The sequence below is a fragment of the Heterodontus francisci genome, unplaced genomic scaffold (assembly GCF_036365525.1).
Source record: "Heterodontus francisci isolate sHetFra1 unplaced genomic scaffold, sHetFra1.hap1 HAP1_SCAFFOLD_158, whole genome shotgun sequence".
Taxonomy (NCBI): domain Eukaryota; kingdom Metazoa; phylum Chordata; class Chondrichthyes; order Heterodontiformes; family Heterodontidae; genus Heterodontus; species Heterodontus francisci.
Genome location: NW_027140332.1, coordinates 1574571 through 1598776, shown reverse-complemented (window position 1 = coordinate 1598776; position 24206 = coordinate 1574571). Strand labels below are relative to the sequence as shown.

Sequence of the window (24206 nt, the reverse complement as noted above, 5' to 3'; positions counted from 1 at the left end):
ATAGGGTAGATAGCCATAGTCTGTTTCCCATGGTAGGGGTGACTAAAATTACATATATTTAAGGTGAGAGGGAGGAGGTTTAAAGGGGCGCAAAGGGGTAAATTTTTCACACAAAGAATATCTCGAATGAGCTGCCTGAGGACGTGGTGGAGGCAGGACCAGTAGCAACATTTAAGAGGCATTTGGACAGGTACTTGAACGAGCAAGGCATAGAGGGATATGGCATTAACTCAGGCAGGTGGGATTAGTATGCATAGGCATTATGGTCGGCATGGACGCGGTGGGCCGAAGGGCCTGTTTCTATGCTGTACGACTGTCTGACTCTATCACAGTATTTCAGTGAATCAGTGTTTACAGATCTCCGAGTGGAAAATAGAGACAGCAGCAACAGCAAAGATGAGAGAGTTAATTACAAGAACTGTAATAACATTAGCAATGGTTTGACAGTTAATAGCTGGAGATAGAGATTCACCAGGAATAACAACAGCAGCAAGGAGGGAAGAGTCAATGGCAAGAACAGTAGTATAGGTAAAAATGGATTAGAGAATTAAATCTTTATAGAGTGACTTACCAGGGCACCAACAATAGCGAGGTTGTAGACGTAAATATATTGAATTATCTCAAGTGGATATAGGATTCGAATGGACAAAAAACGACAAGCAGCAAGGATATAGTAAGACAAGCCATGTCTCGTAAATGTCAACAACAACCTATATTTACATAATGCCTTTAATGTAATAGAACATCACAAGGTGCTTTGCAGGAGCATTATAAAGGAAAGTATGACACGTGAAACAACAGGAGATTGAGGTCAGATGACCAACAGATTGGTCATAGAGGAAGGTTTTCAGTAGTGTCTTCTGGGAGGAACGTGAGGTGGAGAGGCAGTGACAGCTGGTGGAATTTAATTAATACATTCAATTAATAAATAAAATAAAATCTGGAATTGAAAGCTGAACTCAGTAATGTTGCATGAAACTATAATTGATTTTTATAACAATCTATCTGATTCACTAATGTCTTTTAGGGAAGGAGATCTGCCATCCTTACCTAATCTGGTCTACATGTAACTCAATGTGATTCACTGTTAACTGTCCTCTGCAATAGCCTAGAAAGTCACTCAGTTGTTAAGGATAATTATGAATGGACAACAAAGAGGCAGGAATTGTATTCCAGAGTTTTTCATAGGGGTCGTTAACTAGTCAAGGACATAACTCTGGACACAGGTCTTTGTGTCGATATTCCTGGGAATGAAAATGTGAAGCCTCATATCCACATATCTAAACAATTGTTGTTTATAAATTGTGATTTTTTGATTGGTTACTCTGTGGTTCGAACATGATAATGACAGGAAGTAACGGTACAGCACTCAAAGCTCAAATTGAGCACCAATGACTCTACGAGATTGAGTAGGAATACTACTAGTTAACAATTATACAAAATATCCATTCGCAATGCAACTGTTAGCAATACACTCATTAGTCACAAACATGTTACAAGGATTTGTGCTATTCGTTCAGTAACTGACCAAGCTCCTCGACCTTATCACTGAATCACCATTTACAATAATCTTTACACCTTTCCTACCAAGGTGGGCTGGATGTTAAATTGACAAGATCACACTGCCCTATTAAAATCCACCGTAAGCTACAGTTGTCCAATGAGATGTCTAATTCTTTGTTCAAACTGTGATACAAGAGACTGCCTTGATGGTGAGCACGTGTTTACATTTCCTTCAGTAATTTCATTACCACTTGTGGATGTTACAGATGCCCCGGGACTGATATCAGTAAAACCAATAGCAGCTTTCCTTCCTGGTTACATACATATTTTAAACTACAGGACAATGGAAGAATCCAAATCCCTTGCATTCCTGATGTCTTACAAACTGTTTCTTAGAGAATTTCTAGTTTATTCTCATTTCTAAGAAGACAGACACTGGCATCATCAATCAATGACAGTTTGTGTCACTCTCGTAGTCTTTCAAGACAGTTTGTAAAACTTAGACCAGCTGAATTAGCATTTTAAAACATATTCAGTCACGCCAATCTCTTTTCTTTGTGTTTCCAGACAACAAGTCCAACATGGGGTGGCGCAGTGGTTAGCACCGCAGCCTCCCAGCTCCTGGGGCTCCTGTTCGATTCTGGGTACTGCCTGTGCGGAGTTTGCAAGTTCTCCCTGTGTCTGTGTGGGCTTTTGCTGGGTGCTCTGGTTTCCTCCCACATCCAAAGACTTGCAGGTGATAGGTAAATTGGCCATTGTAAATTGCCCCTAGTGTAGCGAGGTGATAGGGAATATGGGATTACTGTAGGGTTAGTATAAATGGGTGGTTGTTGGTCGGCACAGACGCGGTGGGCCGAAGGGCCTGTTTCGGTGCTGTATCTCTACATAAAGATAAAATAAAAAAGTAAAATACATGTCTGCAGGGTTTTGTGTATGCAAAACCTTTGTGAAGTTCTAAATTGGCATCAAAGTGAAATAGAACTTTGAAGTAGGTCTCTTAATTAGTTTTGATGTGATATGTATGACCGTTCTGTTTATTTTTCAAACATCACTCAGACTAAAAGTGTTTTCTTCCACGAGTAACTCTGTTAATCTGTAAAGCAGCTTGTAGCTTGCAGGTTACTTTATCTCAGTTACACCCTTTTGGCCTGCACAATGCATGCTGGTCAGGTCCAGTCAGTTTTCGGTACACCTGTAAAAAAGCAAAGGGCAACTCAAGGGCAATTTGGGATGGGGACCGAATGCTGGCCTTCTCAGTGATACTCACATCCCCTGAATACAATACAATAATATGATAATATACGTTCCACCCATCCAATCGAGGATAACAAACCATTCTCACCTGTCACAGGTCAGATGCCTACACTATCTGTTCTGATTTTGTTTTGTATTTGAACTGTCAATCCGCAATAAACTGCTTGTGTCTCCTTGACCTACTTTTGGATGATCTGTGACACTTGATCTGATCTTACAGAGGTCTAGGAGAGGGATCACAGAGATTGGGTTCAGAGGCCTGGTTTACTTGGGTTTGTGAGAAATTATAATCTCAGTTGGGCATGAGTGATCATCACTGGGACCGGGTAGGAAACTTTGAGACAGAGAGAGAGGGAGAGAGTTTATACTCGGTGAAATGTGTGTGATCATTGCTAACAGCGAGGATGGAACCTTGAGAGAACTTGGAAGAAATAAAGTCAGATGCATAATGTTGTTGGTATATCACAGGGAATAGTTGATCAGTTTCATGACAGAGAAAAACAGTCGCACCTGGAATAACTGACTTCCTAAGAATTTTGGAGAAGTCCAGTGTGGTTTACGATTTCATCCTCAGGAGAATTTATGAGAACATCCAGAAATGCAACTTTTAGCTAAAATAAAGTGCTGGGATAAGTTGGACAATGGGGATCATCTGTGCACATCACAGTTAAATAAAACAAACACAACCAATTGAAGGCACAGATAGATAGGTTACAGAAGGAAATTGAAGTTTGTCAGGAGAATAGTTGCATCCTGTACAATCAGTTACTCTGGGAACAGGAGGCATTGACACTGTACATTAGATGTGGAGAAAATTATAACAAATCCTGGACCAAAACGAGTTACCGTCAGGAAATACCAGAATTAGTGAAGGGTTAGAAGCTGTGAAGAGGGGCTTTGAGGGAATTATACCAGTGTTAAAGCTCTGCCCCACCCCCGAAACTGAACCACAGGGAGGTGACGGTGGAGTAGCAATGCCACTGGACTAGTGGCCCAGACGCCCAGGCTAATGCTCTGGGGACATGGGTTCAAGTCCCACCACGGCAGATGGTGAAATTTGAATTCAATTAATAAAATTCTGAAATTAAAATATCTATTCTAATGGTGACCATGAAAACATTGTCAATTGTTGTAAAAATTCATCTGGTTCACTCATGTCCCTTATGGAAGAAAATCTGCCATCCTAATCTGGTCTGGCCTACATGTGACTCAAGACCCACAGCAATGTGGTTGTTTATGAAATGGAGGAGTAAGCTGCTCGGTTGTAGAAAAGCCAAATAAAGCAATGAAACTGGATGGACCACCTGGTATCGACCTAGGCACCAAAAACGACAAAGGCAAACTCAGCACTGTCGACCCTGCAAAGTCTTCCTTGGTAACATCTGGAGGCTTGTGCAAAAATTGGCAGAACTGTCGCATAGACTAGTCAAGTTGCAGAAAACAAATTCATCCTCACCGAATTATATCTTATAATGTCCCAGACACAAGCATTCCCATTCCAAGGTATGTCTACACCCCAGAAACAGGACAGACCCTTGATTCAGGACCCCATGAAGTCTCATGGCATCAGGTCAAACATGGGGAAGGAAACCTCCTGCTGATATCGAACTACCGCCCTCCCTCAGCTGATGAGTCAGTACTCCTCCATGTTGAACACCATTTGGAGGAAGTACTAAGGGTAGCAGGGACACTGAATGTACTCTGGGTAAGGGAATTTAATATCCATCACCAAGAGTGACTCGGTAGCATCACTACTGACTGAGTTGGCAGAGTCCTAATGGATGCGGCTGCTAGACTGAGTCTGGAGCAGGCGGTGAGGTAACCAACCAGAGTGAAAAATATATTTGACCTCGTCCTCACCAATCTGCCTGTCATTGAAGTTATATATATGGACTTTCAAAAGGTGTTTCATGAAGTCACATTCAATAGACAGGTTAGGAAAACTGAACACTGTGGATTAAAGGGACAGTGACAGTTTGGATATAACATTGTCCAATGCACAGTAAACAGAGAGAAATGGTGAAAGGTTGTTGTTCAGACTCGATGGGAGTATGCAGTGGTGTTCCCCAGGGCTCGGTATTAGGACCACTGCTCTTTTGTGCTTGGAGAACCCGGGCTGGGTAGGGAAGAGACCCCTCCTCCTCCCTCTTTACAGAGCTTCCCCTCTCTGCAGCCTCTGCTCCATTTGTTGCAGAGACACAGTAACTACAGTAGACCCAGAGACACAGTAACTACAGTCCCCATACCTGGTCCAGTGTTGGGTCACCAAATCCTCTGTCCTCCCTGAATGCCTGCAGCAGCTCACAACACAACCTCCAGAAAATCATCCACAGCACCTCCCCCAACTTTATACTAGCAGAAGTAAGTCAAAAGCCCTTCACCTGTAAGTTGGATGCCTGGTCCTTTGAAATAAAATTAGAGGGAGTTCCTCGTGCTGCTGAATGCATGTTCAGCTGACAGTGACTAACACAGGCGGTCAGTGGACATGTCCAGGTCAAGTTTCAAAGACGTACGTCACAGTTGTGGGAATGGCTGATGAACAGCATATTCAGACCCCTCCTCACACTACAGACACACACACGTTACACCCACGCTATCACCCCGGCCAGCCTGGGTGTCCTGTGCAATGTACTGGATGTGACTGGCAGTGCAGCTCACACCATTTTCTGGATCCAAACTTCCACAGCACCAGTGGAGCTGGAGAGATGAAATGTGTGGTCAGGGAGAGAAACAGAGGGAAAGAAACTCAGTTTAAAAAGGGAATTATAAAAAGACTTTAAGATGAACAAGTTTCAGGAATACTGGAAATGGACAGGGTATTGGGATAATCAGAGGGGTGAGGACATGGAGGGATTTGATTACAAGAGTGAGAATATTAAAATTGAGGTGTTGGGCGTAGGAAGATAGAACTGAGGAGCAGGAGGAGGCCATTAGACCCGTTGAGCCTGCTCCACCATTCGAATAAGGGCATGACTGATCTGTTATTTTTAAACTTTATCCCCTTGTTCCAGTCTCCCCCACAATTGAAACATCCTCCCGGTATCCACTCTATCAAGTCCCCTCAGGATCTGATAAGCTTCAAAAAGACACATCTCATTCTTCTAAACTCCAAACCGTTAAAAAAATGTCTTCATAATATAAGCCCTTCATTCAGGGAATGAGTCAAGTTAACTTTTGCTGACCTGCTTCTTATGCAATAATTTCATTTTGATCAAATAAGGAGACCAAAACTGTACACAATATTCCAGATGTGGTCTCACCAAGGCCCTGCACAGCTGCAGTAAAACTTCCCCACTTTGATATTCGATTCCCTTTGCAATAAACGTTAACATTCCGTTTGCCTTCCGAATCACTTGCTGTCCCTGTATACTAACTCTTTCAGATTCATGTACCCGGACACCCAGATCCCTCTGTACCACCGAGTTCTTCAATCTCTCTACATTTAAATAGTATACTGCTTTTCTATTCTTCCGGCCAAAGTGAACAAGTTCACATCTTACCACATTATATTCCATCCGCCAAAGTTTTGCGACCTCACTTAACCTATTTGTATCCCTTTGCAAACACTTTACCTCATCTTGACCACGTACTTTCCGTCCCATCTTGATGTCGTCAGCACATTTATCTACCATACTTACCTTAGGACCCTTGGACGCAGGCCATCTGGTCCTGGGGACTGGACTGGACAGACAAATATACAAGGTAGGAGCTGGAGTAGGTCACTCGGGCCCTCGAGCCTGCTACGCCATTAAATAAGATCATGGCTGATCTGATTGTACCCTCGACTGCACAATCCCAGCTTCTCCCACTAACCTTCCACCTCCTTGCTTATCAACAATCTATCTACCTCTGATTTAAAAATATTTAAAGACTCTGCTTCCACCGCCTTTTGAGGACAAGTGTTCCAAAGATTCACGGCCCTCAGAAAAAAAATCTCCTCATCTCTGTCTTAAATGGGCGACCCTTATTTTTAAACAGTGACCCCGAATTCTAGATTCTCCAACAAGAAGAAACATCATTTCCGCATCCACCCTGTCAAGACCCCTCAGGATCTTTTATGTGTCAATCAAGTCACCTCTTACTCTTCTAAACTCCAGCAGGTACAACCCTGGCCTGCCCACCCTTTCTTCATATGACAACTCGCCCATGCCAGGTATTAGTCTCGCAAACCTTCCCTGAACTGCTTCCAACGCATTTACATCCTTCCCTAACTAAGGAGATCAGTACAATAGTCGGTCCTCCAGATGTGGTCTCACCAATTACCTGTATAACTGTAGCAAGACCTCCTTACTTTTGTATTCAATTCCCCTTGCAATAAATGGTAACATTCTATTAGCTTTCCTAATTACGTGCTGTACCTGCATACTAACCTTTTTTGTTTATGCACTAGGACACCCGGATCCCTGTGCATCTCAGAGTTCTGCAATCTCACCATTTATATAATACACTTCTTTTTTATTCTTCCTGCCAAAATGGGAAATTTCACGATTCCCACATGATACTCCGTTTTCCAGATCTTTGCCCACTCACATAACCTATCTATATCCCTTTGTAGCCTCCTTATATCCTCTTCACAACTTACCTTCCGACCTCTCTTTGGTTCATCAGCAAATTTAGCAACCATACCTTCAGTCCCTTCATCCAAGTTATTTATATAAATTATAAAACGTTGTGTCACCAGCATTGATCCCTGTGGCACACCACTCATTACATCTTACCAACCAGAAAATGACCCATTTATGCCTACTCTCTATTTCCTGTTAGCTAGCCAATCTTCTATCTATGACAATATACTACTCCCTACACCATGATATTTTCTTTTTCACAATAACCTTTGATGTGGCACTCTATCAAATTCCTTCTGGAAATCTAAGTATAGTACATCCACCAGTTCCCCATTATCCACAGCACATGTTACTTCTTCAAAGAACTCCAATAAATTGGTTAAACATGATTTCCCCTTTCAGAAAACCATGTTGATTCTGCCTGATTACCTTGACTTTTTCTAAATGCTCTGTTACATATTTAATAATAGCTTCTAACATTGTTCCTAAGAGAGATGTTAAGCTAACTGGCCTGTAGTTTCCTGCTTTCTGTCTCTCTCCCTTTTTGAATAAATGAGTTCGTTATTTACCAATCGAATTAAACCTTCTCTGAATCTAGGGTTTTTTGAAAAATCAAAACCAGCGCATCAATTATCTCACTAGTCACTCTTCAGGATCGGGGGACTGTCATTCCGCAGCTCCAACAATTTGCTCAGTATCACTTCCCTGGTGATTGTAATTTTCTTGGGTTTCTCCCTCCCTCCCTTCCATTTCCTGAATTACAGCTAATACTGGGATGTTACTTGCATCCTCAATAGTGACGATTAATGCAAAATATCTGCTCAATTCATCTGCTATCTCCTTATTTTCCATTATTAATTTCGCAGACTCACTTTCTGTAGGACTAATGTTCACATTGTTAACTCTTTTCTTCTTTAAATATCTATAGAGACTCTTCCTATCTGTCTTTATATTTCTAGCCAGCTTTCCCTCGTACTCTAATGTTTCCTTCCTTATTAATCTTTAGTTGTTCTTTGCTGATTTTTATATTCTGTCTAATCTTCTGCCCTGCCACCCATATTTGCACCGCTAAATGCTTTATCTTTAAGTTTGATCCTATCTTTAGCTGTTTTATTTATCCATGGATGGTGGGTCCTATCAGCCTTTAGGTGTGATAGTTTTCCCAGTATCCTCTTTTCTCTGGTCATGGTGATTGTTTTAAGTTCCTCACTTCCTTTTGCCTCTTGATTTAGGTATATTTGGAAGGTTTGCTATGTCTTCTACAATGAAAACAGACAGAAAATAGCTGTTCAACACCTCCACCATGTCCTTGTTTCTCATTATTAATTCTGCAAACTCACTTTCTGGAGGATTAACACTAATTTTAGTTTCTATTTCCCTATTTAAATACTTGTATAAACTCTTATCCTCTATTTTTAGATTACTAGTTGGCTTTCTCCCACACTCTACCTTTCCCTCTTTTTTATCATTGATTGCTGGTTCTTAAAATCTGTCCAATCTTCTCACCCACCAACAATCTTTGCAGATTTGTCGTGTTTCTTTCAATTCAATATTATCCTTAACTTCATTATTTTGCGGCGTATGATGCAACCTTCTGCAAGAGCCTTTCTTTCTCATTGAGATACATCTTTGCTGAGAGTTAGTAAGTATCTCCTTAAAAATCTGCCACTGCATCTCTACTGTACTACCTTTTAACCTAGTTTCCAAGTTCACTTTTGCCACCTATGCCTTCATATCCTTATAATTACCTTTATTTAGGTTTTTTTTAAAAAACTAGTCTTAGACCCACAGTTTTCCCTTCAATCTGAACATTGAAATGCTATCATGTTATGATAATTGTCGTCTAAAGACTCCTTTTTTAGGAGGTTCTTCATTAATCCTGTCTCATTGAACATTATCCTCTCTGGTTGACTGCAGAACGTGCTGCTCTAAGGAACTGTCCTGAATACACTCAATGTGATAATTGTTTAGGCTACCTTTGCCAATCTGATTTGTCCAATCTACATGTAGATTAAAGTCACCCATAATTATTGTGGTACCTTTCATCCACACCCCATTTATTTCTTTTTGTATACTATCCTACAAAAAACAATGTAGGTCACTGAGTTCAGGGATGTTGCGTGAATGAGATTTAGTATGAATTAGGATATAGACAGCAGAGTTTTGTACAGACTGTGGTTTATGGTGGTTTGTAACAGGGAGAGTAACCAGGACAGCATTGGAATAGTAGATTTGACAAAGACACAGACCAGAGTTTATGCAGCAAATGGGCTCACATGGAGGACGATATTTTGAAGGTGGTCGTTGTTAAGAACAGTAAAACAGTTAATCATGGTTTCTAGAATTAATAGCTGGATAGGGAGACTTACCAGGGACACCAACAATAGCGAGGATGGGATAATAAATGTGTTGAATCAGCATCAGTGCCCAGTGGATCCGATGCGCCAATGTTATCCAATAATCATCCGCAGTAAGATAATCAAACCAATGGGATAAACTCCTGTCCATTTTTGTAACATTCCAATCTATTGTTCTCAGATTCTGATCTATCCTCTCCATCTCACTGGAGCCACTGATCCCTGTTAGTGCGGGGGTGATGCTCCTGCAGACATGGTGGAAGAACACATTAAAAGGAGTCCTGTATTAATAGAAGAAGGAAACCCTCCAGTGACGCAATTAGAGTCCATGGATTACATTAATTACAGTCACTGAACAAACAGGTTCAGTTAACCCCTTTCAATCCAACCCTTTTTGTACCACAATAAAGCAGAACATTTACATGGTCTGCATGGGATGTATGAGAGTTGTTGAGGGAAGGAAAGGTGCAAATAACAGAGGCACTGGCCAGGAGCTTCCAATACTTCTTGGATATTGGAGTGATGACAGGAGACTGGATGGTTGTAAATGTTAGACATTGTTTAAAAAAAGGAGATATGGACTAAGCCCTGTATTTACTGACCAGTCAGTTTAACGTCCCTGGTGGGGAAATTTCAACCATCAACCAGGATACAGATACCTGCTGTTTTGAAAAACAAGGGTTTATAAATGTCAACTACCATGAACATGTTAAAGGCAAATTGTATCTAACAAGCTTGAAGGATTTATTTGATGGAGTAATATAGGGGATTGATGAGGGTTGTACAGCTGGTGTTATGTATATAAACTTTCAAAAGGCGTTTGATCAAGTGCGATTTAATCGACTTCTTCGGAAAACTGAACCCAATGATCAAAGTGGTTGTGTGAACATCCAATTGGCTAAGGCACAGAAAATAGATTGTTTTTCAGGCTGGGGTGAGTATACAGAGCTGTTCCAAAGCCATCAATAACAACAACAACATATATTTATATATGAACACACGAAGTAGGAGCAGGAGTAGGCCACTCGGCCCTTCGAGCCTGCTCCACCATTCAATAAGTTCCTGGCTGAACTGATTATTTCACATTTCCATCTACCCCCGGTAACCTTTCACTCCCTTGCTGATCAAAAATCTATCCAGTTCTGCATTAAAAAATTTCAAATTCTCTGCTTCCACTGCCGTTTGAGGAAGAGAATTCCAAAGACTCTCGACCCTTTGAGATGAAACAATGTCTCCTCATCGCTGTCTTAAATGGGTGATCCCTTATTCTTAAACAGGTGCACCTCCCCCCCTCTGTCACCGAATGATCTGTACCTAGCAAAGGACTCAGTTATATCCCCTTACACTCCCACCTTAATTAAATTCACGCTCGGCATGCTGTTGATCTCTTTTCCATCATATCACCTCCTGCCTCACTTCCTTGACCAGGAGTCCTACACCCACCCCGACTAGTGGACCCACTCACCCAGCTCAAGTATATTCCCTCCACCTGGACCCCTCCCTCTGGCCTCTTAACCACTTTTGATCGTTTCATTGAGAAATGTCGGTGAAACATCGGCCATCACAATTTCTCTGCTCCCCTCACTCACTCTAGTCTGTCCCCCTCTGAACTTGCTGCACTCCGTTCTCTCAAGTCTAATCCCGACATTGTGATCAAACCTGCAGACAAGGATGGTGCTGTTGTTGTCCGGCGTACCGACTGCTACCTTGCAGAGGCTCAGCATCAACTCTCAGACACTTCTTCCTACTTCCCTCTCGACCATGAACCCACCAGCGAACATCAAGCTGCTGTCCACAGGACTGTAACTGACCTCATCTCCTCTGGAGATCTTCCCGCTACAGCTTCCAACCTCACAGTCCCACAACCACGGGCAACCCACTTCTACCTCCTTCCTAAAATCCACAAACAGGACAATCCCAGCAGACTCATTGTTTCAGCCTGTTCCTGCCCCACTTGAACTTATTACTTCCTATCTTGAGTCGATTTTTTCTCCCCTCGTCCAGTTTCTTTCCACCTACATCCGCGACTCTTCGGACGCACTACATCATTTTGACAATTTCCAGTTCCTCTTCATGATGGACGTCCAATGTATCTGCACCTTCCATCCCCCACCAGGACGGTCTTAGGGTTCTCTGCTTCTTCCTTGAACAGAGGCCCATCCAGTCCCCATCCACTACCACCCTCCTCCGCCAGGCTGAAATTGTTCACACATTGATCAACTTCTCCTTCAACTCCACTCATTTTGTACAGCCATAGAGTTATACAGACTATAGACAGACCCTTCGGCCCATCATATCCATGCTGGCCATCAAGCACCTATCCATTCTAATCACATTTTCTGGCACTTGGCCCATAGCCTTGTATGCTCTGGTGTTTCATGTGCTTCTCCAAATACTTTTTAAATGTTATGAGGGTTCCTGCCTCTACCATCCCTTCAGGCAGTGTGGTCCAGATTCCAACCACCCTCTGGGTGAATTTGTTTTACTCAATTCCCCTCTAAATCTCCTGCCCCTTCCTGTAAATCTCTACCCCCTGGCTATTGACACTTGCGCCAAGGGGGAAAAAAAAAGTTTCTTCCTATCTATGCACCTCATAATTTTGTATACTTCTATCAGCTCCCCCCTCAGATTTAGTCACCCCATGATGCCTATCTATACTAATTCCACCGGCCTGCATTAATTCCATATCTTACTATGCCTTGCTCATTCAAGTACCTGTCCAGATGCCTCTTAACTGTCGCTACTGTTCCTGCCTCCACCACCTCCTCAGGCAGCTCATTCCAGATACCCACTATTCTTTGTGTGAAAAATTTACCCCTTTGATCCCCTTTAAACCTCGTCCCTCTCACCTTAATTCTATGCCGTCTAGATTTAGTCGCCCCCACCATGGAAGCAGACTCTGGCCAACTACTTTATCTATGCCTCTCAGAATTTTATATACCTCTAACATGTCCCCTCTCAGCCTCCTTCGCTCCAGGGAAAACAGACCCAGCCTATCCAATCTCTATCTATAACTCAAGCCCTCCAAACAAGGCAACATCCTTGTGAATCATTTCTGAACCCTCTCTAGCTTCATCACATCTTTACTGTAGTGCAGCGACCAGAACTGCACACAGTACTCCAAATGCGGCCCAACCAACGTTATGTATAACTGTAACATAACGTCCCAACTCTTGTACTCAATGCCTCGACCGATGAAGGCAAGCCAAATGGCTTCTTCACCACGCTGTCTACCTGTGTTGCCACTTCCAAGGAACTACGTACTTGCAAACCAAGATGCACCCAAAACTGATATGTGGCAAGTCGCATTCATGCTGCAAAAGTGCCAGGACACGAACATTTCCAATAAGAGAGAATCTAACCATCTCCCCTTGACAGTCAATGGCGTTATCATCACTGAATCCTCTACTATCAACATTCTAGGGGTTATTATTGAACAGAAGCTGAATTGCAGCTACAACAGGTCAGAGGCTAGGAATCCTGAGGCGAGTAACTCATTTCCTGACTCCCCAAAGCCTTTCCACCATCTATAAGGCACAAATCAGGAGTGCGATGGAATACTCCCCACTTGCCTGGATGGGTGAAGCTCCAACAGCATTCCAGGAACTCAACACCATCCAGGACAAAGCAGCCCTGCTTGATTGATTGATTGTAGTTGGCGTGTCATTGACTCCCTCCAGCACCAGCACACAGGGGCAGCAGTGTGTACCATCTACAAGATGCACTGCAGCAACGCACCAAGGCTCCTTAAACAGTACCTTCCAAACCCGCGACCTCTACCACAAAGAAGGACAAGGGCAGTGATGCATGGGAACATCACCACTGCAAGTTCCCCTCCAAGTCACACATCATCCGGACTTGGAACTATATCGCTGTTCCTTCACTCTCACTGGGTCAAAATCCTGGAAATCCCTTCCTAACAGCACTGTGGGTGTACCTGCACCAGTTGGATCAAGAAGGCAGCTCACCACCACCTTCTCAAGAGCAATTAGCGATGGGCATTGAATGCTGGCCCAGGCAGCGGCGCCCACTTACCATGAAATAATAAGAAGGTAATAGTAGTTCCTTCTGGCTGGACGACTGTGGAGAGGTGTGGGAGGAAGACACCAACATTGTAACAGGCTGCAGTACGTCTGTGAAAGACAAGGAGGGATAGTTTGTCTTTGTAACAGTCACACAGCATGTCATTTTTAACAATCTTATCTGCATGCCCTGCCATAGAATTATTCACATGCATCCAAACTTCTGCTGCACCCCCATTAAAATTACACCCTTTATTTTCCATTGCCTCTCCTGTCCATCCTATGAAAAATGTATCATTTTGCGTTTCTGTTAATGTTTATCTACCATGTGTACGTCCATTCCATCAGTCTGTCTATATCCACTTGATGTCTGTCAATATCATCCTCATTGTGCAATACACTTCCAGGTTTTGTGGCAAGTGTAAAATTTACAATTGTGCTATTTACAGGGCGGCACAGTGGCGCAGTGGTTGGCACCGCAGCCTCACAGCTCCAGCAACCCGGGTTCAATTCTAGGTATTGCCTGTGTGGAGTTTGAAAGTTCTCCCTGTGTCTGCGTGGGTTTCCTCCGTGTGCTCTGGTTTCCTCCCACATGCCAAAGACTTGCAGGTTGATAGGTATATTGGCCATTAGCAATTGCCCCTAGTATAGGTAGGTGGTAGGGAAATATAGGGACAGGTGGGGATGTGGTCGGAATATGGGATTAGTGTAGGATTAGTATAAATGGGTGGTTGATGGTCGGCACAGACTCGGTGGGCCGAAGGGCCTGTTTCAGTGCTGTATCTCTAATCTACACTCAAGTCCAAGTGGCTAAAATAGATCATGAAAAGTTACAGACCTAGTAACGACCCCTGGGGGAAACTTCCTCCAGTTCTAACAACAACCTTTCACCCCCTCTCTCTGCTTCCTGTCATGCAGACAACTTTGTCCCTTTTATTCCATGGGCTTTATCTTTATCGACAAGCCTGTTAAGTGACACTTCATCAAATGCTGTTTGGAAGTAATAGGGAACAAAGAAATGGCAGAACAATTAAATACATACTTTGGTTCTTTCTTCTCAAATGAGGACACAAATCAGTATTAATAGGGAAATGGTGTTGGGTAAATTGATGGGATTGAAGGCTGATAAATCCCCAGGGCCTGATAATCTACATTCCAAAGTACTTAAGCAAGTGACTCCAGAAATAGTAGATGCATTGCTGGTCAGTCTTCAAAATTCTATCCTGGAACAGTTACAATGGATTGGAGGGTAGACAATGTAACCTCACTATTTTAAAAAAAGAGGTAAAGAGACAACAGTGAATTATAGAGGGGTTATCCTGACATCAGTAGTGGGGAAAATGCTAGAGTCCATTATAAAATATGTAATAACAGAGCACTTGGGAAACAGTGACAGGATCGGACACAGTCAGCATGGATTTAGGAAAGGGAAATCATGCTTGGCAAATCTACTGGAATTTTTGAGGATGTAACTAATAGAATAGATAAGAGGGAACGAGTGGATGTGTTGTATTTGGATTTTAATAAGGCTTTCAATAAGGTCCCACACAGGAGATTAGCGTGCAAAGGTTAAATCCCATGGGATTGGGGGTATGGTACTGACATGGATAGAGAACTAGTTGGCAGACAGGAAACAAACAGTAAGAGCAACTGTAATATATCCAAGTTTGCAGATGACACAAAGCTGGGTGGGAGGGTGAGCTGTGAGGAGGATGCAGAGAAGCTCCAGTGTGATGTGGACAGGTTGAGTGAGTGGGAAATACATGGTAGATGCAGTATCATGTGGATAAATGTGAAGTTATCCACTTTGGTGTCAAAAACAGAAAGGCAGATTGTCTGAACGACGATAACTTTGGAGAGGGGGAGGTGCAGTGAGACCTGGGTGTCCTTGTGCACCAGTTGCTGAAAGTAAACATGCAGGTTCAGCAGGCAGTTAAGGAGGAAAATGGTATTCGAATTAGAATTAGAATTAGAATATTACAGCGCAGTACAGGCCCTTCGGCCCTCGATGTTGCGCCGATCATCTGACCTACACTATTCCATTTACATCCATATGTCTATCCAATGACCACTTAAATGCCCTTAAAGTTGGCGAGTCTACTACTGTTGCAGGCAGGGCGTTCCACGCCCCTACTACTCTCTGCGTAAAGAAACTACCTCTGACATCTGTCCTATATCTTTCACCCCTCAACTTAAAGCTATGTCCCCTCGTGTTTGCCATCCTCATCCGAGGAAAAAGACTCTCACTATCCACCCTATCTAACCCTCTGATTATCTTGTATGTCTCTATTAAGTCACCTCTCCTCCTCCTTCTCTCTAACGAAAACAACCCCAAGTCCCTCAGCCTTTCCTCGTAAGATCTTCCTTCCATACCAGGCAACATCCTAGTAAATCTCCTCTGCACCCTCTCCAAAGCCTCGACATCCTTCCTATAATGCGGTGACCAGAACTGCACGCAATACTCCAGGTGCGGCCTCACCAGAGTTTTGTACAGCTGCATCATGACCCCGTGGCTCTGAATCTCGATCCCCCTACTAATAAAGGCTAACACACCATATGCCTTCTTAACAGCCCTATTAACCTGGGTAGCAACTTTCAGGGATTTATGTACCTGGATACCAAGATCTCTCTGCTCATGTACACTACCAAGAATCTTCCCATTAGCCCAGTACTCTGCATTGCTGTTACTCCTTCCAAAGTGAATCACCTCACACTTCTCCGCATTAAACTCCATTTGCCATCTCTCAGCCCAGCTCTGCAGCCTATCTATGTCCCTCTGTACCCTACAACACCCTTCGACACTATCCACAAATCCACCGACCTTCGTGTCATCCGCAAATTTACTAACCCACCCTTCTGCACCCTCATCCAGGTCGTTTATAAAAATGACAAACAGCAGTGGCCCCAAAACAGAACCTTGCGGTACACCACTAGTAACTAAACTCCAGGATGAACATTTGCCATCAACCACCACCCTCTGTCTTCTTTCAGCTAGCCAATTTCTGATCCAAAGCTCTAAATCACCTTCAACCCCATACTTGCGTATTTTCTGCAATAGCCTACCGTGGGGATCCTTATCAAACGCCTTACTGAAATCCATATACACCACATCCACGGCTTTACCCTCATCCACCTGTTTGGTCACCTTCTCGAAAAACTCAATAAGGTTTGTGAGGCACGACCTACCTTTCACAAAACCGTGCTGACTATCGCAAATGAACTTATTCTTTTCAAGATGATTATAAATCCTGTCTCTTATAACCTTTTCCAACATTTTACCCACAACCGAAGTAAGGCTCACAGGTCTATAATTACCAGGGCTGTCTCTACTCCCCTTCTTGAACAAGGGGACAACATTTGCTATCCTCCAGTCCTCCGGCACTACTCCTGTCGACAATGACGACTTGAAGATCAACAACAACGGCTCTGCAATCTCCTCCCTGGCTTCCCAGAGAATCCTAGGATAAATCCCATCTGGCCCAGGGGACTTATCTATTTTCACTCTTTCCAAAATTGCTAACACCTCCTCCTTGTGAATCTCAATCCCATCTAGCCTAGTAGGCTGTATCTCAGTAATCTCCTCGGCAACATTTTCTTTCTCTACTGTAAATACTGACGAAAAATATTCATTTAACGCTTCCCCTATCTCCTCTGATTCCGCACACAACTTCCCACTACTATCCTTGATTGGCCCTGTTCTAACTCTTATCATTCGTTTATTCCTGATATACCTATAGAAAGCCTTAGGGTTTTCTTTGATCCTATCCGCCAATGACTTCTCGTGGCCTCTCCTTGCTCTTCTTAGCCCTCCCTTTAGATCCTTCCTGGCTAGCTTGTAACTCTCAAGCGCCCTAACTGAGCCTTCACGTCTCATCCTAACATAAGCCGCCCTCTTCCTCTTGACAAGCGCTTCAACTTCTTGAGTAAACCACGGCTCCCTTGCTCGACAACTTCCTCCCTGCCTGACAGGTACATACTTATCAAGGACACGCATTAGCTGCTCCTTGAATAAGCTCCACATTTCGTTTGTGCCCATCCCCTGCAGTTTCCTTCCCCATCCTACACATCCTAAATCTTGCCTAATCGCGTCATAATTTCCTTTCCCCCAGCTATAATTCTTGCCCTGCGGTATATACCTGTCCCTGCCCATCGCTAAGGTAAACCTAACCGAATTGTGATCACTATCGCCAAAGTGCTCACCTACATCTAAATCGAACACCTGGCCGGGTTCATTACCCAGTACCAAATCCAATGTGGCATCGCCCCTGGTTGGCCTGTCCACATACTGTGTCAGAAAACCCTCCTGCACACACTGGACAAAAACAGACCCATCTAAAGTACTCGAACTATAGTATTTCCAGTCAATATTTGGAAAGTTAAAGTCCCCCATAACCACTACCCTGTTACTCTCGCTCCTGTCGAGAATCATCTTCGCTATCCTTTCCTCTACGTCTCTGGAACTATTCGGAGGTCTATAGAAAACTCCCAACAGGGTGACCTCTCCTCTCCTGTTTCTAACCTCGGCCCATACTACCTCAGTAGACGAGTCCTCAAACGTCCTTTCTGCCGCTGTAATACTTTCCTTGATTAACAATGCCACACCCCCCCCCCCCCCCCCTCTTTTACCCTCTTCTCTGTTCTTTCTGAAACATATAAATCCCGGAACCTGCAACATCCATTCCTGCCCCTGCTCTACCCATGTCTCCGAAATGGCCACAACATCAGGATCCCAGCTACCAACCCATGCTGCAAGCTCACCCACCTTATTCCGGATGCTCCTGGCGTTGAAGTAGACACACTTTAAACCAAGTTCTTGCTTGCCAGTGCCCTCTTGCGTCCCTGTAACCTTATCCCCTACCTCACTACTCTCAACAGCCTGTACACTGGCACTGCAATTTAGGTTCCCATTCCCCTGCTGATTTAGTTTAAACCCCCCCGAAGAGCACTAACAAATCTCCCCCCCAGGATATTGGTACCCCTCTGGTTCAGGTGAAGACCATCCTGTTTGTAGAGGTCCCACCTACCCCAGAAAGAGCCCCAATTATCCAGGAAACCAAAACCCTCCCTCCTACACCATCCCTGCAGCCACGTGTTCAACTCCTCTCTCTCCCTATTCCTCTCTTCGCTAGCACGTGGCACAGGCAACAACCCAGAGATAACAACTCTGGTTGTTCTCGCTCTAAGCTTCCAACCTAGCTCCCTGAATTTCTGCCTTAAATCCCCATCTCTCTTCCTACCTATGTCGTTGGTGCCTATGTGGACCACGACTTGGGGGTGCTCCCCCTCCCCATTAAGGATCCCAAAAACACGATCGGAGACATCACGTACCCTGGCACCTGGGAGGCAACACACCAACCGTGAGTCTCTCTCGTTCCCACAGAACCTCCTATCTGTTCCCCTAACTATGGAGTCCCCAATGACTAATGCTCTGCTCCTCTTCCCTTTTCCCTTCTGAGCAACAGGGACAGACTCTGTGCCAGAGACCTGCACCCCATTGCTTACCCCTGGTAAGTCGTCCCCCCCAACAGTATCCAAAACGGTATACCTGTTTTTGAGGGAAACGGCCACAGGGGATCCCTGCACTGCCTGCTGGTTCCCTTTCCTTCCCCTGACGGTAACCCATCTACCTACTTCTTTTACCTGAGGTGTGACTGCCTCCCTATAACTCCTGTCAATAATCCCCTCCGCCTCCCGAATGATCCGAAGTTCATCCAGCTCCAGCTCCAGTTCCCTAACACGGTCTGCGAGGAGCTGGAGTTGGGTGCACTTCCCGCAGATGCAGTCAGCAGGGACACTCTTGGCGACCCCTACCTCCCACATTCTGCAGGAGGAACATACAACTGCCTTTACCTCCATTCCCACTATTCTAGATTCCCAATAAATCTACTGAAAAACCAAACGAAAAAAAAAAAGTCAAAACTTGTTCGCTTAGCAATCCGACGGATTGAAGTTTTAAATAAAAAGCTTACCTTATCAACACCCTAGAGTCCTTTTTTTTTTGGTTAGAGGAGGAGGGTGGGTGGGAGACACTACACGTGTAGTGTCTCGGGTACTGCCACTGCCCAAATAAATAGTTTTCCCCTACCCAGCAGTCCCCGGTCCTCCGAAACAAAAAAGGGATTAACTTGTAACTTACTGAAATTGACCGCTCAGCTGAAAGTCCGCTCCGCACCCCGTTCTATCAAGGCTGCTCCTCGCAAAAGACAAAGATTTTAAAACTGCCCAAATAAATAGTTTTCCCCTACCCAGCAGTCCCCGGTCCTCCGAAACAAAAAAGGGATTAACTTGTAACTTACTGAAATTGACCGCTCAGCTGAAAGTCCGCTCCGCACCCCGTTCTATCAAGGCTGCTCCTTGCAAAAGACAAAGATTTTAAAACTGCCCAAATAAATAGTTTTCCCCTACCCAGCAGTCCCCGGTCCTCCGAAACAAAAAAGGGATTAACTTGTAACTTACTGAAATTGACCGCTCAGCTGAAAGTCCGCTCCGCACCCCGTGCTATCAAGGCTGCTCCTCGCAAAAGACAAAGATTTTAAAACTGCCCAAATAAATAGTTTTCCCCTACCCAGCAGTCCCCGGTCCTCCGAAACAAAAAAGGGATTAACTTGTAACTTACTGAAATTGACCGCTCAGCTGAAAGTCCGCTCCGCACCCCGTTCTATCAAGGCTGCTCCTCGCAAAAGACAAAGATTTTAAAACTGCCCAAATAAATAGTTTTCCCCTACCCAGCAGTCCCCGGTCCTCCGAAACAAAAAAGGGATTAACTTGTAACTTACTGAAATTGACCGCTCAGCTGAAAGTCCGCTCCGCACCCCGTGCTATCAAGGCTGCTCCTCGCAAAAGACAAAGATTTTAAAACTGCCCAAATAAATAGTTTTCCCCTACCCAGCAGTCCCCGGTCCTCCGAAACAAAAAAGGGATTAACTTGTAACTTACTGAAATTGACCGCTCAGCTGAAAGTCCGCTCCGCACCCCGTTCTATCAAGGCTGCTCCTCGCAAAAGACAAAGATTTTAAAACTGCCCAAATAAATAGTTTTCCCCTACCCAGCAGTCCCCTGTCCTCCGAAACAAAAAAGGGATTAACTTGTAACTCACTGAAATTGACCGCTCAGCTGAAAGTCCGCTCCGCACCCCGTTCTATCAAGGCTGCTCCTCGCAAAAGACAAAGATTTTAAAACTGCCCAAATAAATAGTTTTCCCCTACCCAGCAGTCCCCGGTCCTCCGAAACAAAAAAGGGATTAACTTGTAACTTACTGAAATTGACCGCTCAGCTGAAAGTCCGCTCCGCACCCCGTTCTATCAAGGCTGCTCCTCGCAAAAGACAAAGATTTTAAAACTGCCCAAATAAATAGTTTTCCCCTACCCAGCAGTCCCCGGGTATGTTGGCCTTCATAGCGAGAGGATTGAAATACAGGAGAAAGGGTGTCTTGCTGCATTGAAACAAGGCTTTGGTGAGGCTAAATTCATCCACATTTGTCCCAGTCAGTTAATTTTGTTTTGGATTATTGTTTTAAAAGCTTTCCCAGCACCGTGGTTTAACTGGCTGTCCTCTATTTGCTGGGCTTGTCCTTACACTCTTTCTAGGACAATGGTGTAACATTTACAATTCTCCAGTCCTTTGGCACCATCCCTGTGTGTAAGGAAAACTATGGTTCGTTCCTTCACAATTTCCACTCTTATTTCCCACAGCAACCAGGATTCTTTTTGTATTAACATCTTGAAGTGCAGCACGCCTTTCTAATACCTCCTGCCAAGAAAACATGCTATGCTGAATGAGAATTTTTAATTCACTGGTTGGAAACCAACATTAAACTTTGAAATTGGAAAGCTGGAATCCTGCATTTAACATTTAAAAAGCTGGTAGTCAAGATGGCCACCACAATTTGCATTGAAATACCTCACATTCCAGGACATCGAAGTGGAGATGTATGTCTTCAAAGCTCCCACCCACGACAATGTTTTGAACAATTGAGTAGATTATCTGGGATCACCCTCATTAGCAAGACATTCAAAGCCATCTTGCAGCATTTACTCGCGGAGACGTACCTGCAGGAGAAACATTTACAATATAATTTGAGAGAGACTTGGGATTCTTAGACTTTGAAACTCATTAAAGGAAGAAAGGTACTGATAGACCATGTGACAGCCTCCCTCCCCCCTACCCCAGTCTATGTAAACTTGTAACTTTTTGTTACACACAGCAGACAAGCTTTGCAAGCTAACCCATGCAAGACCCTGGTTGGGCTGTCTTACGCTCTCTTTCTCTCCCCAGGTAACATTGTAAATGTTGTAATCTGTCTGTGACTGCAGAACATCCAAGTCCACCATTGCTACAGAGACCGAGGAAGAAAGCCACTGAGCATTACTGTCTCCAAGAAACCCCTGAACCAGGCGGACCAGCTGCATGTCCACTTCTACCAGGCAGAGACTTTGGAACCATGAATTCAGTCAGAGGAAAAATGAATTACAAGACCCCACAAACTGTACATTAGTTTTATTTCTTCTGGACTCTAATCCAACCCAAACTATTCTCCATCACTCTGTAACCTATTTGTGTGTCCGTGTGATTCGTGTGTGTGTGTGTGTGTGTGTGTGTGTGTGTGTGTGTGTGTGTGTGTGTGTGTGTGTGTGTGTGTGTGTGTGTGTGTGTATGAAAGTTGAAGCAGAGTTTACTATTTTACTTCAATCGGTATTTGATTTTCAGTACAATAAAATAACCTCTTTCTTGTTTAAACTAAAGAAAACCTGCCTGATTGATTCTTTTATGATCCTAGCACTTGAAGTATTAAACACTCACTGAATTGGTAAACACATGCACTATTTAAAAAGGAATAAAGCCTGTGGCATCGAACAAGGAGAGCAACAAGACGGGAGCCTTTCGACCCCTCCTCACCTGAAGTGTAACATAAATTTGGGGCTCGCATCTGGGATCAAAAACCAAAGACAGTTGGGAAATTGGGAATGGGGAACCAAATGGTTCCCTAGCAAAACTTCAAAAACTTCAATAAAGTTTTAATGGGTTTTTCACTGCTGGAGTATTAAAATGTCCACATTTGAGGCAGTACCTTCCTAACCCAGAGTGAAGTAACTTGGGGCAGGTTAAATGCCCTATTCGTTGAAGAGTTGAGGATTGTACAAAATACAGTATAGCACAGGAACAGGCGATTCGGCCCTCCAACCCTGCGCCGATCTTGATGCCTGCCTAAACTAAAACCTTCTGCACTTCCAGGGACCATATCCCTCTATTCCCATCCCATTCATGTATTTGTCAAGATGCCTCTTAAACGTCGCTATCGTACCTGCTTCCACCACCTCCCCCGGCAGCAAGTTCCAGACACTCACCACCCTCTGTGTAAAGAACTTGCCTCGCACATCCCCTCTAAACTCTGCCCCACTCACCTTAAACCTATGTCCCCTAGTAACTGACTCTTCCACCCTGGGAAAAAGCTTCTGACTATCCACTCTGTCCATGCCACTCATAACTTTGAAAACATCTATCATGTCGCCCCTCCACCTCCGTCGTTCCAGTGAAAACAATCCGAGTTTATCCAACCTCTCTTCATAGCTAATGCCCTCCAGACCAGGCAACATCCTGGTAAACCTCATCTGTACCCTCTCCAAAGCCTCCACGTCCTTCTGGTAGTGTGGCGACCAGAATTGCACGCAATATTGTAAGTGTGGCCTAACTACATTTCTGTACAGAACTGCGCAGTAAGGGATTACTATCCATCCAAAAGCTAGGAAAGCCGAAATCCTAAACCATGTGCCAACCATTTTGCACGTGAACCTGAAAAATATAACAGGATTAGAGTTGGAGGTCAATCATCTGAGCTCCAGGACATCACTGCAGGAGTTCCTCAGGGTAGTGTCCTTGGCCCAACCGTCTTCAGCTGCTTCATCAATGACCTTCCTTCAATCATAAGGTCAGAAGTGGGGATGTTCGCTGATTATTGCACAATGTTCAGCACCATTGGTGACTCCTCAAATACTGAAGCAGTCCGTGTAGAAAACAAGCAACACTAGGACAATATCCAGGCTTGAGCTGCTAAGTGGCAAGTAACATTCGCGCCACACAAGTGCTGGGCAATGATCATCTCCAACAAGAGAGAATCTAACCATCTCCCCTTGACATACATTTGCATTACCATCACTGAATCCCCCACTATCAACATCCTGGGGTTACCACGGACCAGCAACTGAACTCCTTCTTTGGCCTCCTTGTCTCTGAGACAATGGATAAGTGCCTGGAGGTGGTCAGTGGTTTGTGAAACAACGCCTGGAATGGCTATAAAGGCCAATTCTAGAGTGACAAACTCTTCCACAGGTGCAGCAGATAAAATTGGTTGTCGGTGCTGTTACATAGTTGGCCCTCTCCTTGCACTTCTGTCTTTTTTCCTGCCAACTGCTAAGTCTCTTCGACTCACCACACTTTAGCCGCGCCTTTATGGCTGCCCACCAGCTCTGGCGATCGCTGGCAACTGACTCCCACGACCTGTGATCAAT

General features: G+C 44.1%; 1 long non-coding RNA gene across 1 annotated transcript; it reads right to left on the bottom strand.

Annotated features, from left to right (window-relative positions):
* Positions 1-809: 809 nt before the first annotated feature.
* LOC137359288 (uncharacterized) lies at positions 810-21745 on the bottom strand. Its single transcript, XR_010971487.1, has 4 exons — positions 21601-21745; positions 13715-13812; positions 9692-9924; positions 810-894 (listed from the first exon to the last, which is right to left on the bottom strand). It is a non-coding gene; the product is annotated as an uncharacterized lncRNA (long non-coding RNA).
* Positions 21746-24206: the final 2461 nt, after the last annotated feature.